Source organism: Perognathus longimembris, chromosome 8 (assembly GCF_023159225.1).
Source record: "Perognathus longimembris pacificus isolate PPM17 chromosome 8, ASM2315922v1, whole genome shotgun sequence".
Lineage (NCBI taxonomy): Eukaryota > Metazoa > Chordata > Mammalia > Rodentia > Heteromyidae > Perognathus > Perognathus longimembris.
This window is the reverse complement of record NC_063168.1, coordinates 61,428,970-61,444,283: the sequence shown is the minus strand read 5'-3', so window position 1 is coordinate 61,444,283 and position 15,314 is coordinate 61,428,970. Positions and strand designations below refer to the sequence as shown.

Genomic DNA, 15,314 nt, shown 5'->3' with positions numbered 1-15,314 from the left:
ATCTTCCAGGAGGAGGACATCTTATGAGACAGGATGTGGGACATTAAGGAGAGGGGGCCAGGACCAGACCCTTCAAGGAACTGGACTCTGGTGGGTGGACTTGAGTTGAGAAGCACTGGAGATGAGAAATGACAGGCCCAGCCTTTGTGCTCCTGCCTGGCTCCTGGCCAGTTGTGGTCCTTTGACTTCAGTTGAGCCAGGAGGTGATCACTCCCTTCACCCTCACTCACTCACTCTGGGTACAGAGCAGCCCTCAGCCAGCCCCCAGGGAGCACCCCCCTTCCTCCTGTGTAGTCCCTTTTTTGGACCTTTGGTCCAGAAATGCAGACCAAAATCAGCCTCATCGGTGGTGTTCAAGAGCCTTGGGGATGGCATTGGGCTGCTACCATCATGTTGTCACCCACCCTGGACAGATACCTTCTGCAGGGACACTCGCAGCCCGACATCCTCTACCACACGCTGCCCCTACCCAGCCTCATTTCCAGGTCCCTAGGCTCCCCTTCTTGATTTCTGCTCCAGGCTCCAAAGCTTGGCGTGGACTCGGTGTCCCTTTTCAGGAATGTGCACGGCCTCTCCTGACTACAGCTCCGATTCTGAAATGGCACACCCTGAGAGTCACATTCCAGCCCACCCATCACAAGGCCTTCCAGGGTCTTTCCCCACAGATCCAAACTGTCAGGGCCTGTGGGGCAGCCTGGAGAGGGGCACCAGGTGTCCATGCAGGGGTGGCAGGGCAGCCCTGTCCTCTGCAGGGGGCTTTCCTGGGATCTGGGGTGGGAAAAGGGGCACAAGGGGCAGGCAGTCCTGGTCAGGAGCCAGCTTCTAATCAATGCAACAGACAGCTCTGACCTGGGTTGCTGTACTCACTGCTCAGACCAGACATGAAGCAGCCACTCCCCACAAAGCCTGCCTGTTTCCCCAGTCAGACACCAAGGCTGCCTTGCATCAGGAGGTTATCCTGAACTGGGCTTCTGGTAGGCATTATCTCATTTGGTCCTCACTGCTACGGGTGCACTGTATAACTCCCATTTTACTGATGGGGTACCTGAGGCTCTGAGGTCAGAAAATAAATCCAGAGTCACTGCTACCAACAAGTGGACCAACAGGACTGGGTGCTGAGTGTATAGCGCTCAGTCATACAGTGTCTCTTCTGAGCCTCCAGTCCACCTCTCCCAGGTCATGAACTTGAGATGAGAAGGCCACTTGCTGCGTTCAAGAGCAAGTACATGTTGGGGCCAGAATCAACATCTAGACCTTGCAGGCTGAACACAGTGGTACATACCTATAGTTCCAGTTATTCAGAAGGAAAAGACAGGAGAAAGACCAAGGCTTAAGGTCAGCCTGGGTAATGTCAGTGTGGGATACTGTCTGAAAATAAATAAATGAATGAATGAATAAATAAATGCAAAAAAGGATAAGGGGGCATGTCTCAAGAGGTAGAACAATACTCTATACCAGTATATATACTTTCCTAATCTTAAAATGGAGCTCTTCCCATAAGGATACAAGTATCCTCTCTCCTGAGCAGTGACTGGAGATGGACCTTTCCCACTGTACAGATGCAAGGACCTCACAGAGGGGTACATCAGCCTATGAAGGGCAAAAGGTCGACAGGGCGGGGGGGGGGGGGAGGACAGCTCTTTTAGGCACAGATTTGTCAATTCTGAAAAGAGTGAAAAGCTGAGTGACAGATCTTAGGTGGAGCCACTGAGTGAGAGAGGTGCCTTGTTTGGGGGTGATGGGCCACTCAGCTGTTCCCCAGTGCATGCAGAGGGGTGGAGGAGAAAGGTAAGATGGCTCCATTGGTGGATAGGAAGGCTGTCTGGCTCTTTGGAACCAGAACCATGGGTGTAGATGCCTCCTCTGGGAGTTAATTCCCCAAGGCTAGATGAGTCCAGAAGGTTCAAGACTGAAGACTCCCAAGTGATGGGACGCTGGAACCTGGTCGGGACCAGGGGAGGAAAAAGTGTGGTAGGAGCAGCATTCTGTCCTTAGGAGGCCTGGCCCCCTGCCAGCCTTCAACTTTGCTTTCTGGGTTTCCTTGGCATCTCAGAAACATTCAGAGGGTGACTTAGGAAGAATCTTTGCTAATTCAAAGCCAACATTCCAGGGGTGAGCCAGGTGGCAAAGTCAACAGGAGTTAGTGGATAGTCACAGGAAGTCATGTTTGCTCCGCCTTGGAAGAGAAGGGGACTGCAAGGGTCTCAGGGGCTCCCTGGGGACAGATTATGTCCCCTACTTCACGGCTGTAGATCTCAGCCTGCTCTCAAACAACCCCAGAGGAAGGGGTCAGCCCTAGGAAGGCCCTGTTATTGAGGATCAAACTGGAGAGTTGAGGCCAGGCTGACTCAGTGTGACCCTTCTCCCGCATGGCTCTGAGTTACAAATTTCCCACCAGGAGTAAACCCAGAGCTATGGACAAGGACTCTTCTTGTCCTTGGCAGCATGAGGGGTGTCTACAACCAACTCAAGTGTAGCCTTCTCCCTCTTGGAGTCCTAGTTCAATGCCTCAGAGTCCTGAGCACTCACCCCCCGGTGGTCCCCTCCTGCCCCCACAGGGCGGGCCAGTGCAGTCAGAGCTAGGCTGTGTCTCCTTCCAGGGACGCTGACAGAATTTAGTGTGGTGCTGCTGAGCTGAGCAACAAGGAGCTTGAGAGATGATAAGGTCATCCCTAGTGAGAAAGGGGACTCTGAGAGTGGGCGTGGCCCCTCCCCTGTTCCTCTATTCCTACCTGGCTTAGAAACCCAAACAAGTCACACCTAACCCTGGGCCTTGCCTTTGCAGGGTTGGGCTGGCAGAGATGAAAGCCCCTGGAGTACAGATTGTCTCCTTGGGCCTTCCCTGGGGCCTCCTTGGACACACGCTCTCTTTACTTTGTCCCCACTTCAACCCATGCTGTCCAGACCCTAGAGGGAACTTCATCTGTGACCAGTCCCAAGAACAGAGCTCTGTTCAGGACCTCCAAGTCACCCCTTTCTGGAAAGACAGTGTTTCTGGCTATGGCCAAGGTCTTGCTTATCAGTAGAGCGAGGCCATTGCCGGGGGGCCCGTGGGACTTCGGGAATGCAAGAGCCTCCCACCCGGAAAGAGAAGAGGAGGCATTCCAGGCTGACAGCTCCCACAGTGCCCCTACACTGGAGTCAGGAGGGAGTACAACTGTGCGGAGAAAGACTAGCCCCAGTCAGCATCTTCTGATGGGTTGCCAGGAACGAGGTTGCAGACAGTGCCTTCTCTAATCCAGCATGTGTACTGATGGCTGTGCCTGCCAGGTTTGGTCTGAGGCTCCACAGACCCTAGGTGCTGACAATCTGCTCATAGGCCAGTCACCAACACCCTACCTAGACCAGTAACCCACTGGATCTCTGAAGGGCCAGGGGCTATCCCATGGATCACCCCCCCCCCAATGGTTTGCTGCCTGACATGCTTATGAGACATTGTGCACTGACCAGAAGACTCTCCCAACACCCTACTCAGCCTTAGGCTAGAACAGGGTATGTTTGGGGTGTTGATGCTGGTCATTCCTGAAGAATAAGGAGTGGACTTAGGCAGCAGTGGGTACAGCAATTTCTGGAGTCTTCCGTATGCCTTGACAACCACTGATGCTATCCTACTCTTCTCTCTGCCAGATGAAATGAGACTGTTTGGGGTACAGCAGGAGATGGGGAGTGGCTGTCCCAACCATGCAGCAGCTCCTAACAAAGCCAGGTCCCTGACACGCTCCACCTGCCTGGGATACCACACAGTTGTTCTCCAATTGCCTGGTTGTTCAGACCAGGCTCTGTTCTAGGCCCCAGGGACTCACTCAGCAGGGCAAATATCAGCCCCTATTTTCCTGGTGTCTACACTTTGTGAAAGCAGAAAGTCCCTAGACAAAACCATTTTGTCACAAATGGACATAATCACAGTGGTAAGCAGTACAGAAGGGAGAGAAAACAAGGGGCTGCCGTAGACAGGAATGAGCACCTAAGATCCCCAGAGTCTCCTAGAATAACCACCTCTCCTATGAGGCAGTGATGAGGAAGAGCCTTCCAGACGGGGGACAGCAAAAGCCAAGAGCTAGAGAAGCAACAGACACAGAAGAGCTAGATGCTCAGGGCTAGCCTGAGGTCAGGATCACTAAAACAGTCGTGAAATTATGTGTCTTAAGTTTTTCCAAGGTCACTCTGACTGCTCTGTGACTGGTCAGGTGGCTACAATAGAAAGAGGGATAAAGGCTGTGGGGGTCTGAACCACATGGTGCTAGGGGAGGTGGGAAGTACAGGCAGATTGAGGCTATTTGGAAAGCCAGGTAGTCAGGCCTTGCGTCTGGGACAGGTGTCTGTGTTGAGGAAAGTTGAGGGAGGAGATGCCTTTCGAGAGCTGGGGGAAAAGAAAAATTAAGCATGGTCCTGGTTCTTTGACCTGAGTGATTGTATAGAGGATGCGCATTTACTGGGTAGAAAATGAAGCCTGGAGAGTAACAAGCTTGGTAAGAGGTCCAAGACTTGGGTCATGGACATCTAGGTTAATCTGGAGATGCTCATGACAATCCATGAAAGCCCTTAGACATAAGGCAATACACGAAGGCCCAGTATTACTTCAAAATCCTTAAACTCAGGAGTTAGAAATTATACTGAAGGGGTTGGGGATATGGCCTAGTGGCAAGAGTGCTTGCCTCGCATACATGAAGCCCTGGGTTCAATTCCTCAGCACCACATATACAGAAAACGGCCAGAAGTGGCACTGTGGCTCAAGTAGCAGAGTGCTAGTCTTGAGCAGAAAGAAGCTAGGGACAGTGCTCAGGCCCTAAGTCCAAGCCTCTGGACTGTCCAAAAAAAAAAATCATACTGAAAGTCTTCCATATATGATCCCAGCTACTCAGGAGTCAGAGGTAGGAGAATCTCCGTTCTACACAAGCCCATGCTAAGTTAGCCAAGACCCTAGGTGAACAACAATCTAAAAGCAAAAGGACTGTGGATGTGGTTCAAGTAGTAGAGCATTTGCCTAGCAAGCAAGGTCCTAAGTTCCATGTCAAGGACCACAAAAAAAAAGGAAAGGAAAGGACAGGGGCAAGAGAGAGAGAGAGAGAAAGAGAGAGAGAGAGAGAGAGAGAGAGAGAGAGAGAGAGAGAGAGATATATCATAAGTGCCATGTGCTAGTAAATTCAGGAGTTAGAAATAACATTGCAAGTCATGTGCTAGATGAGATTCTCTGGGGGAAAGGGGAGAGTTGGCAAAAACATAGTTCCCTACCCTTTCTCCAGCAATAGGAGGGCAAGCCAAGAAAAGAGAGAGAAAGGTACCTGCGGACAGTGATGTCCCAAAGGCCCGGATAAGTGTTCCAAGTGAGGGAGTAATCAACTGTGCCAGCTGCTGGGTGGCCAAAGCATATGACCATGGGGGACCAGCCAGTAGATTTGGCAATCAACATGGTGGTCAACAGAGACAATGACCATGAAAACTATCACGTCCCAAAGCTTGCTCCAGGCCCCAGGGAAGGGGGGTGGGGGTTGTTGTACAGAAGTCTCTCCCACTTGTATAGCCTGAGTTGGCACAGAGGGGCCAGAATGGAAGAGAAGAGAGGAAAGCCTGGGCAGGGAAGCAACAGAAATACAGCTCCTCCTTTGTAGCTGGCCATACTACAAAAGCTTTGCAGATTTTATCTGCAGAGACCCAGAAATTGGTAATCTCTAGATCCATTATGCAAATGATGCACAAGACTCAGGAAGATTATTGGCTCAGGGCACACATCCAAAACCTGTGGTATAGGTCTGTGTGACTTGAAGCCCCTCCTCTTCCTGCAGTATTCCCACCACCACCCAACCTGCTAGCTCTGCCCTCCTCCCAATTCCCCAACATCCTGGTGCTTTGATCACTCCTGTCAGCTCCCAGCAGGCTTGGCCTCTGCCTTCCCCCTCTGGGAAAGCTTCTGGTTTTTATCTCTTTGATCCCTGCTTGTCTGTCCTCAGCTGTGTCCTCAGCTGGGCCCCAAGTCCTTTTCTCCCTGCCACTGCAGGATGTTTCTGTGCCTTCTCCAAAGGTGGGGGCTACAAAATTTTCCAAGTGCCTTGGGGGAACATGGGCCTTTGGGACAAGGCCCTGCCCCACTGCCTGCTGCCTGGGAAAGGCAGGGCCTGGCTGGGCATTCATCTAGGCCCAGGATATCTCTGGAGGCTGCCAGCAGTAGGCAGCCCAGAAAGGCCCTGAACTCTTCCTGGGTACACGATGAGCTTGAAGGCCTTCAGAGAATAGACGGTGTCGATGAGAAGTAGTGGTCATGAGTTCTAGATAGGAAGTCACTGGTAAAGCCAGACACCCGGCTGTTACCACCTCAGAGACGGGACAGGCTCAGGATCTCAAAGCTTCTTTTAGAGCCAGCGTAATACCAGTGGGAATTCAGAGGAGATACCTAGAGACAATATGGGCTCAAGAAAGCATTCTGGACACGAGCTAGAGCCTTGAGCTGCCTGAAGTGCTGGCTTTGACTATGGAACCGGGCACACCCTACCTCTCTACTCTGCTTCCTGTCCTGGCATCTGAGAATTGGGATGTCACCAGAACATTCCCAAGTTGCCTTCAACTTTGATCCTAGAGGCTCAGAGGTCTTAGCTGGTCCAGCTGTTCTGGCAGGAGGACCTGGTCCCAGCCTCTACTGGTAAAGATGAGCAAAAAGAACCCAACAACCAGACACTGAAGGCCTAGCCACACTCCCCACAGCCCTGACAGGGGGCTGCAGTAGTAATTAGCTCCTCACACATCCCCGGGGTTATTTTTAAGCCTCGTTTTTCCCTGGTTTATTTTTAAATAATACTGGCACATGGCTGGCCGGCTGCCCTTCCCAGGTGCCTGGGCCAATTTGGGCCAGGAATGGAACAGGGCAAAATGAGCCTGTTTCCTCAGAGCCCCCCACTAAGGGTTATGGTTAAGCAACAGAGGGATGGATGGATGGGTGGGTGGATGAATGGATGGATGGGTGGATGGGCAGACAGACAGATGGATGGCTCCAGGAAGGTTCCTGCTTCACTGAAGCTGTGGCCCCAGTCAGGGGCAGCAGGTGAACAAGCAGCAGAAAACAGTGGAAGTTCCCATCAGGTATTAGGTGACCCTGACCAAGTCACCTCTCCCTCAGAGCTCCACCTCCTCGTTTCTCAGTGGGATGGGTGATAGTGACACTTGTCTTACTCGCCGCCAAGAGTGAGCCACAGGGCTGGGCATATGGCCTAGTGGCAAGAGTGCTTGCCTCGTATACATGAGGTCCTAGGTTCGATTCCCCAGCACCACATATACAGAAAATGGCCAGAAGTGGCGCTGTGGCTCAAGTGGCAGAGTGCTAGCCTTGAGCAAGAAGAAGCCAGGGAGAGTGCTCAGGCCCTGAGTCCAAGCCCCAGGACTGGCAAAAAAAAAAAAAAAGAGAGTGAGCCACAAGTGAAAACAATAGACACATAAGGAAATATTCTCGACTAACTGCCATGAATGCAGGCTGTCCCCCCACTCTCCAAAGCGTCCTCAGCCCTATCTTTCTCCCTGTAGGAGTGACACCTCATCTGAGTCCTTCTGCTCACATTTCTCCCTCATGTATCTCCCGCCCAGAGACCCACCAAAGAAAGCTGGAGATCGTACAGGTTAGAGCCCACCTCTGCCATGTACTTGCCATGTGACCTTCAGCCAGCACTTGACCTCTCTGTGGCTCAGTTTCTGCATCTTTAAATGAGTATAATAACAACCCTATTGAACAAGATTGTCTGTGGATTAAATGAGGTACATATGTCAGCTCACTCAGAGCAGCGCCTGGCACGTAGTAAGCGTTGTATAAATGTTAGCTGGGATTGTTTTGAATTGGGAGGAGGAATGGTGACAGCAGCATTTCATCATTTGAATACAGTCAAGTGTAGAGCAAGTCAGCTTGCATGGGTTCCACATTGGGGCTGGGGCAGGGAGAGGAAGAGGCAGCAGCTAAAGAGGGCGAAGTCCTGGAGGGGCTGCCTGGGTCCCAGGAAGGCTTCGCTTCCCAGCTTGGAGCTTTTTTTTTTTTTTTTTTTTTTTTTTTTTTGCCAGTCCTGGGGCTTGAATTTAGGGCCTGAGCACTGTCCCTGGCTCCTTTTTGTTCAAGGGTAGCACTCTACCACTTGAGCCATAGCACCACTTCTGGCTTTTTCTGTGTATATGGTGCTAGGAATGGAACCCAGGGCTTCATGCATGCTAGGCAAGCAATCTACCGCTAAGCCACATTCTCAGCCCCACTTAGGGTTTTTGACACCATAAAAAGCAAGCTTAAGGTACCAACACATAAATAGGCATGCTGTATAGACCACAGGAGCCGGGAGATCACACGTCCATTAGACCCTGGCTGGGCCCATCTCTTGACCAATTCTGGGCTGTGCACAGCTGTGCAGCTGGAGAGCCAGAAAGGTGGGTGGCTGTCAGAAGTCATTGGGAAGACTGGGAAACAGGAAGTCAGAGAGAGTGGCAACCCCGGATGAGTCAGGCTGGGGATGTGTGTCTCCCCCATCTCCAGCGTCCTGGAGCAGGGGCCAAGAATGAATGGCTCAAGCCCTGCGGTTTCATTCTGCAGACGGAGCTTTTCCAGCAGGATGTGGGCCTAAATGAAATGCGTTTCTTTCCTGTTGTTGTTTTTCAAATTGCTTTATTGTTATTTTAAAGGTGATGTACAGAAGGGCTTCTTCAGTTCATAAGTCAGATAAAGAGCACATTTTCTTTTGCATGCAGAGTATGTTTCTAAGGACAGTGGTAAGTCTTAGACTCTGAGAAGTTTTTATATCCCTTAGGGGACAGAGGGGAAGGGGACTCATAACGGTAAGGGAGAGATCAGATCCAAAGGACTGGGAACTCGAGAGTCCAGAGAAGCCCCTTCTCCCTTATTCTAGTGCACACTAAGACTGACCTGCACCCACCTGGTTCAGGCACCACCCTGAAGGCAGCGTCATGCCAAGAAGCCACAGTAGAGCCAACAACAGTGGCTTCACTGTGTCTGTAAATCCCAGCTATGTAGGAGTCAGAGATTGGGAGGATCCCGGTTCAAAGCCATCCTAGGCAAAAAGCTAGTGAGACCACCCATTCTCAACCAGTTGTGAGGCATGACATATAAATAGGAGGATCACAGTCCAGACTGGCCTCAAGCAAAAGCATGAGACCTTACCCAAAACTTAAAGTAGAAAGTACTGGAGACAGCCAAGCACCAGTGGCTTACTCCTATAATCCTAGCTACTCAGGAATCTGAGGATCGAGGTTTAAAGCAAAGTCCATGAGACTTTATCTCCAAGAAACTACTCAAGAAAGCCAAAGTGGTGTTTGACTCAAGTAGTAGAGCACTCGCCTTGAGCAAAAGAAGCTCAGAGACAGCACCCAAGCCCAGAGTTCATGCCCCAGGACTGACAAAAAAAAAAGTGCTGGAGACATAAATCAAGTGGTAAAATGCCTGCCTGGCAAACATGAAGCTCTGATTTGAAGAGAGAGAGAGAGAGAGAGAGAGAGAGAGAGAGAGAGAGAGAGAGAGAGAGAGAGAATGAGAGAGAGAGAGCAAGCTTTATTGACTGTAGGCAGTCAATGTATGCGCAGGTAGAGTGTGTATGTGTGTGTGAATGCATGTGTAAATGTGCAGGGTGGGCACCCCACATCTGCAGGCAGCCTTACAGGAGAGAAGGCCCCAGCAGCTACCTCTAGGCTGAAGTCCCTGTTGCCTGGAGTCCCTCTTCTCCTGGGCACACGGCCAGCCTCCACCATCTGAGCTCCTGAGCCCTGGAGAGGGTGCCGAGCCTAAGAAAAGCCTCCCTTCACAGCTCCTGGCATCTGCTCCCAGACTCCCTGCCAGCCCAGTGCTGTCTGGGCCACTAGCCATGACCAGGAAGAAGAATGGGGAGCAGGTGATAGAAACAGGGTGCCCCAAGGCCTCTCCCCATACCCAGGCCATCCATCAAGCCTGGCTTCACACAGCTGCTTGAGTGCTGCTAAAGACACTGGACATGGAGGACTAGCAGGAGAAGAACCCATCTCCACCCACTGCAATGCCTAGGAGAGCGCTAAGAGCAGGAGGTGCCCTTTTCCCAGCTTGGGGACGAGGGAGCAAGCCTGAGAAGGTGGCCCTGGGGCAGAGGAGATACAGGAGGGAACCAAGCAGTAGCCACTCCATGAGCAAGTGCTCAGAGGAGCAGGTGCCCAGGGAAGGAAGTGTGCAGAGCAGGAGGAAGTGCTCAGAGGAGGAGTGTTCAGAGGAAAAAGAGTGCTCTGGAGAGAAAGGAGGGCATGGTTGCAAATGGACAGCTCGCATGCTGGATCAGGAACTCCTGACTCTACTGTAGGTATTCAAGGAACTAAGGAAGGCTTCCTGAGTGGTAGTGGCAGCTCCAAGCTGTACAGACAAAGGTGACAGCTATATGAATAACTGCTCCTACATCTGAAACTCCCCCTGCCCATACACATGTGTACTAGGCACTTTACACACTGTCTAACCTCAAAGTCACTTGACTAGTAAGAGATAGGACCACAGAGGCAATGTGGGTAGTAGGAGAAGCTTGCTATAACAGGAGCTGTAATGGTGGATGAGATGATAGCCTTTCCAGGCTTCATCTCCTCACTGTCAAATGGGCACCAGCCCTGCCCAGTGGGCTTCCAGAGCCTCCACTGTGGATGCAGCAAGAGCGTTCCTGATTATAGAGTGCTGTGCCCATGTATGTCTCCGAAAGCCCAGCCAGGCTCTTGTCCTGCGCCGCTCACATGCAAGGAGACCCAGGATGCAGTGCATAGAGCTGGACCTCCTTCTGGAATGGCTGGGGCTTAGCCTGGGCACAGGGCCCCTTTGGCTCAGGGTAAGTCAAGGGACTTCTGAAAGGAGACAGGACTACATAGCCTGGGTCAAAGGCCAGCAGCCAGGCCAGGCCTCTCTCCTCCCTCCAGTCTCCAGGCTGCATTATTCCTTTCTACCTTGCTGGGTCATTCGCTACCTTTTCTTTCCTGTAACTCTAACTTGTGTGTGGCTTTGATCCCATACCCTGCAGCTCAGCCCACTACATAAACAGCTCAGCCCAGCCAGCAGCCTGGCATCCTTGTAGATCCGGCATCCAACCCTGGTCAAGTCCATTGTGGCATGGGCCTGGATAACAAGGTACCAAGAGGCTGCCCACATTGTGCCCTGCTAAACTAGGAGGAAAGAAGGACCTTCAAAGAGGCAGGAAGGGGTAAGCACTCCACCCATGGCCCCACAGACCTCCTCCCTACTGTCCTCTGGCCTCGCTCACATCATCTCCTGCTGTGTGGTTCCTGGGCCCTGAGTTCCTGAGCCCTGAAAAAACTGGCCACCCAACCTCAAGGTCCATCAGCTAGCAGTTAGCAGGGGCCAGGCTCAAGAAAGAAGGGGTTTTTGACCCTTATGACTTTGAGACCGCATCCTCCATCTTCATATGGGGGGTCACTAAGATGGTAAAAGCGAGTCCTGCTTTGAGGAGCTTACAGTGGTCTCGGGGTGATGGCCTCCTAGACCTGCTGTCCATGCTCCACTGATAAGGTGAACGGCCCTGGGGCACCCTGAGTGCGGTGCTCAGAAAGAAGACGGTGCCTAGATTTTTAAAGGCTAAAAGATCCAGGATGAGTCAAACTTTGTCCCTTTTTATCAGCTGACCTTGGGCCAGTATATTTCACTTCCAGGAGCCTTAGCTTTCTCATCAAAATGGAGCCAGAAGAGGCTGGGAATATGGCCTAGTGGTAGAGTGCTTGCCTCATATACATGAAGCCCTGGGTTCGATTCCTCAGCACCACATATATAGAAAAAGCCAGAAGTGGCACTGTGCAAAACAACAAACTTCTTTTCAAATGGTATTTCCATATGTTTGGGTCAGCAACTTTACATTATGTATCTAAAACCAAACAACTACTAAACATAAAAAGGTCTAGAATAAATCTATCAGTGGATCACAATAGCTCAACAGCTATGTACACATGATCATATAATACGAGGATAAGCAAAAACAACTCCAAGAGAAGGACACAGGAGGATTCTACTGTTGATGTTATCTTTAAAGTTCTAGGTGAATTTCCTGTGGCGTACCCTATGTGGTTACTGTAAATGATTTTGGTACACTGGATATTGTATATATGTCTACCTGATCTAGGGAAGGGAAAGAAAAATGAGGGTGTACGATATCACAAGAAATGTATTCACTGCCTTTTATGTAACTGTACCCCCTTTGCACAACACCTTGTCAATAAAATTTAATTTAAAAAAAGAAGAAGTGGCGTTGTGGCTCAAGTTGGCAAAGTGCTAGCCTTGAACAAAAAGAAGCCAGAGACAGTGCTCAGGCCCTGAGTTCAAGCCCCAGGACTGGCAAAAATAAATAAATAGATAACTACAAAATGGAGCCCATCTTGCCCAACCGGGGGGCTGAGACTAAGATCTGTGAGTAAGGGTTGAGGAATAAGATCACGTATCATTGATCAGCATCAATGGCATTATTAGAAGCAGAGTAAAGGCAGAGGAACCTGCATTTTTTCTGGGAGATGGATACACACTCTTCTTCCTTCTTCCATTCCATCCTCTACAGTCTTACCTGCAGCCCCAGACTCAGCCACAGAAAGAGGAGGCCAGGAGGCAGGAGCCAACCATGCAACCAGGCCTAGGCTCTGACCACCTTTCCAAGGCCCTTTTCAGGATCCAGCAGGCCCCACGCTAGTATCCGGATGTGTGTTGTGCTGCACAGCACAGGCAGAGCTGAGCAAAAGCAGCTTTGTTCCTAGAGGCATTGCTATGCCTAAGGAGAGGGGGGCTATGCTAGGCGGCATCACCAGGAGCAGCAAAGTACATGGCAGAGATGGGTGCTGCAGGCAGAGCTGGGAGAAGGGGACGCTCAGGGGCCCAGAACAGGAGAGAGGCTTTTCCCGAGAAGCCTAAGGGAGAGGGGAGAACACATAGCAGCCAACACTGCATCCACACAGGAGAGCTGCTGCATTTCAAAAAAGAAAGGGCAGTCTTCACAATAATTCTGTCAATCTGATACAATGTTTATTCATCTTGAGTTTGGGGCTTGGGTTTTTTTTTTAATGGTACTAGAGTTTGAACTCGGGGCCTCATATTAGCTGAGCAAATGTTCTACCACTGAGCTAGCAAGTGTTGAAGAGCCAGACTTTGAAGTCAGGCCCCATTTTACCACGCGAACCCCACTTTACCACGTGAACCTGAGATAAGCAGGCCCTGTGAGCAGACCCAGGGCAAGCTTATTAGGGCCCAGCCGGTCAAGAACTCTAACTGCTGGGAATGCTTAACTCTAACCACCCCTAGAATGCCTCGAGCCCTATGCCTCAAGCCCTGAGCCAATCAGATTTGTACCTGTGTCCCAATCTTGCTTGCTTGAACACCTGACTGTTGTAACTTTGTTTTTTGCCTTTATAAGCCCTGTGTAATCACAGCTCGGGACTTCCTCCTAACCTCCGCTGTGTCGGTGGGTAGGACGAGGCCCGAGTTGCAGCTCACTTGAATAAAGCCTTGCCTTGCTTTTGCATTTTGGAACGTCTGAGTCTCGGTGGCCTTCTTGGTGGTCGTCTCGCGACTTGGCACAACAGTGTTCTACCACTTGAGCTACTCTGCCAGTCCCATTTTCTGTTAATTGTTTTTGACATAGGGTCTTACCTGGATTACAGTCCTATTTTGGCTTCCCTTTGTTGCTAGGATGACAGGCATGACACTGCACTCAGCCATTATGCTTCCCTTATATCTTGGGATGACAGCTATGTGCCACTATGCTCAACCATTGTTGAAATTGAGTCTCTTGAACTTCTATGCCTGGGCTGGCTGATCTCAGACTTTGATCCCCTGATCTCTGCCTCCCAAGTAGCTAGTATTATAGGCTTGAGGCATCATGCCCAGCTCTAGAACTAAGTTTACTTTTAAAAAAGTAAACAGACCAGACAGGGTGGGGGACAGGGAAAGGATGGAGGAAAGGCGGGGAGAGAGAGAGAGAAAGAAAAGCAAGGAAGGAAAGGGAAAAAGAGAGTCTAGACTCCAACACTGACCTTGACCAGAGCCAAGCAGCTCTGCACACCAGCCAGGTGTTCACACCATCCCTGATAGTGCTTACAGATGTTCAGGGCATCTCCCCATGCTGTCAGGAGCAGGAAATGCTATGCTTCGAGCCCCAGGAGCTTGACAAGATTGCTGTGCCTTCTGCCTCTATGTCAGTGTCACAGGCCCACCCTCCTTGTTTGGCTCCCATAGCACAGATTCAGAGCATCCTGGGACTAATCTTCGCTGTTGGTCTTCACCCCCAGACAGCTGGCTGCTCCCTGTTCCCAAAAGGCTAGACCCAGCTGTCTTGTGTCTGTATCCTCTCTCTGCACTTAGCCTGGTGCCTGGCACAAAGGAGTAGGTGCTTAAGCAATGTTGGCTCAATTAATTAATTAAGGCAAGCTAAGAGGGAATGAAGCCATGTTTGTCTCATTGATTTTCCAGCTGATATTCTTGAGACCAGCCAAGTGCTGCAACCTCCTGGGGCCTCTGCTTCCTGTTCAGTCTCCTTGGTGTCCCCAGTCCCTCTGCCAGAGGTTGCTGTCTTCTTCCAGAGGGCGCCATACACTCTCCGACAGCCTGCATCAGCCTCACCTGCTACCTCCTGCCATCGGACTCTGGCTTGGTGAATGGAGTCCTACATGGAGGCCTAAGCCCTCCCAGACCTGTAGCATCAGGGAAAGGGTCAGAGGGAAAGGAGGATGAATCAGAGGTGGAGGGGACATCTGCCTCCCTGTTTCTATTCAGATGGGCCATGAACCCTGGTCCCTGACCCCCACGTATAAAGGCCACTGAGACAAGATCAGAACTTGGCGTAGGAAAGCCCCTTTGCTACATGGCTGAGTGGTCTTGGCCCTACCTACACAGTCCTTCAGCCCAGTCTCTTTCCTGTCCAGAACCAGCAACAAAAGAGGTGATAGCTGTGTGGGTGTGAATGAGTTCTGGAAGCCTTCTGTGCTTAGGTTTCCTTATCTGTAAAGTGGAGGTGATTCCTCTCATTTTTTGAGAATACAGTACCACAGGTATAGCCCTCTGTAGAGCGCCTGGCATACAAATGCTCAGTGTGGGGGCTTTATTAACAGCATAATTACTACCACCACCCTCACCACTGCCACTAGGTGCTGAATGCTGAGCTGCAAAGTTCAGGCTACTGTTCCACCCTCAGGAGCCTGAGACCAAAATGAGACAGGGCTATGAAGCAAAAAGGGAGCGAGACTCAAGGGCCCAGAGAACAGGCTCCAGGGTAAGAAGGAGGGAGCATCAGGACCCCTCAGGCTCTGTAGGCAGTAAAGAAGACCTTCCAGGGCCCAGACAGGCAGCTGCCTCC

At 51.0% G+C, this 15,314-nt stretch overlaps 2 protein-coding genes across 2 annotated transcripts in view; one reads left to right on the top strand and one right to left on the bottom strand.

The window, feature by feature from the left end:
- Positions 1–14,026, bottom strand: part of Cib4 (calcium and integrin binding family member 4) — a 117,324-nt gene extending 103,298 nt beyond the window's left edge. The window contains exon 1 of the mRNA XM_048353281.1: positions 13,996–14,026. The gene's annotated coding sequence lies outside the window, so the exon portion shown is untranslated. The remainder of the gene's footprint in view (positions 1–13,995) is intronic.
- Positions 1–15,314, top strand: part of Kcnk3 (potassium two pore domain channel subfamily K member 3) — a 40,375-nt gene that overhangs the window by 12,094 nt on the left and 12,967 nt on the right. The gene's annotated exons all lie outside the window — the stretch shown is intronic.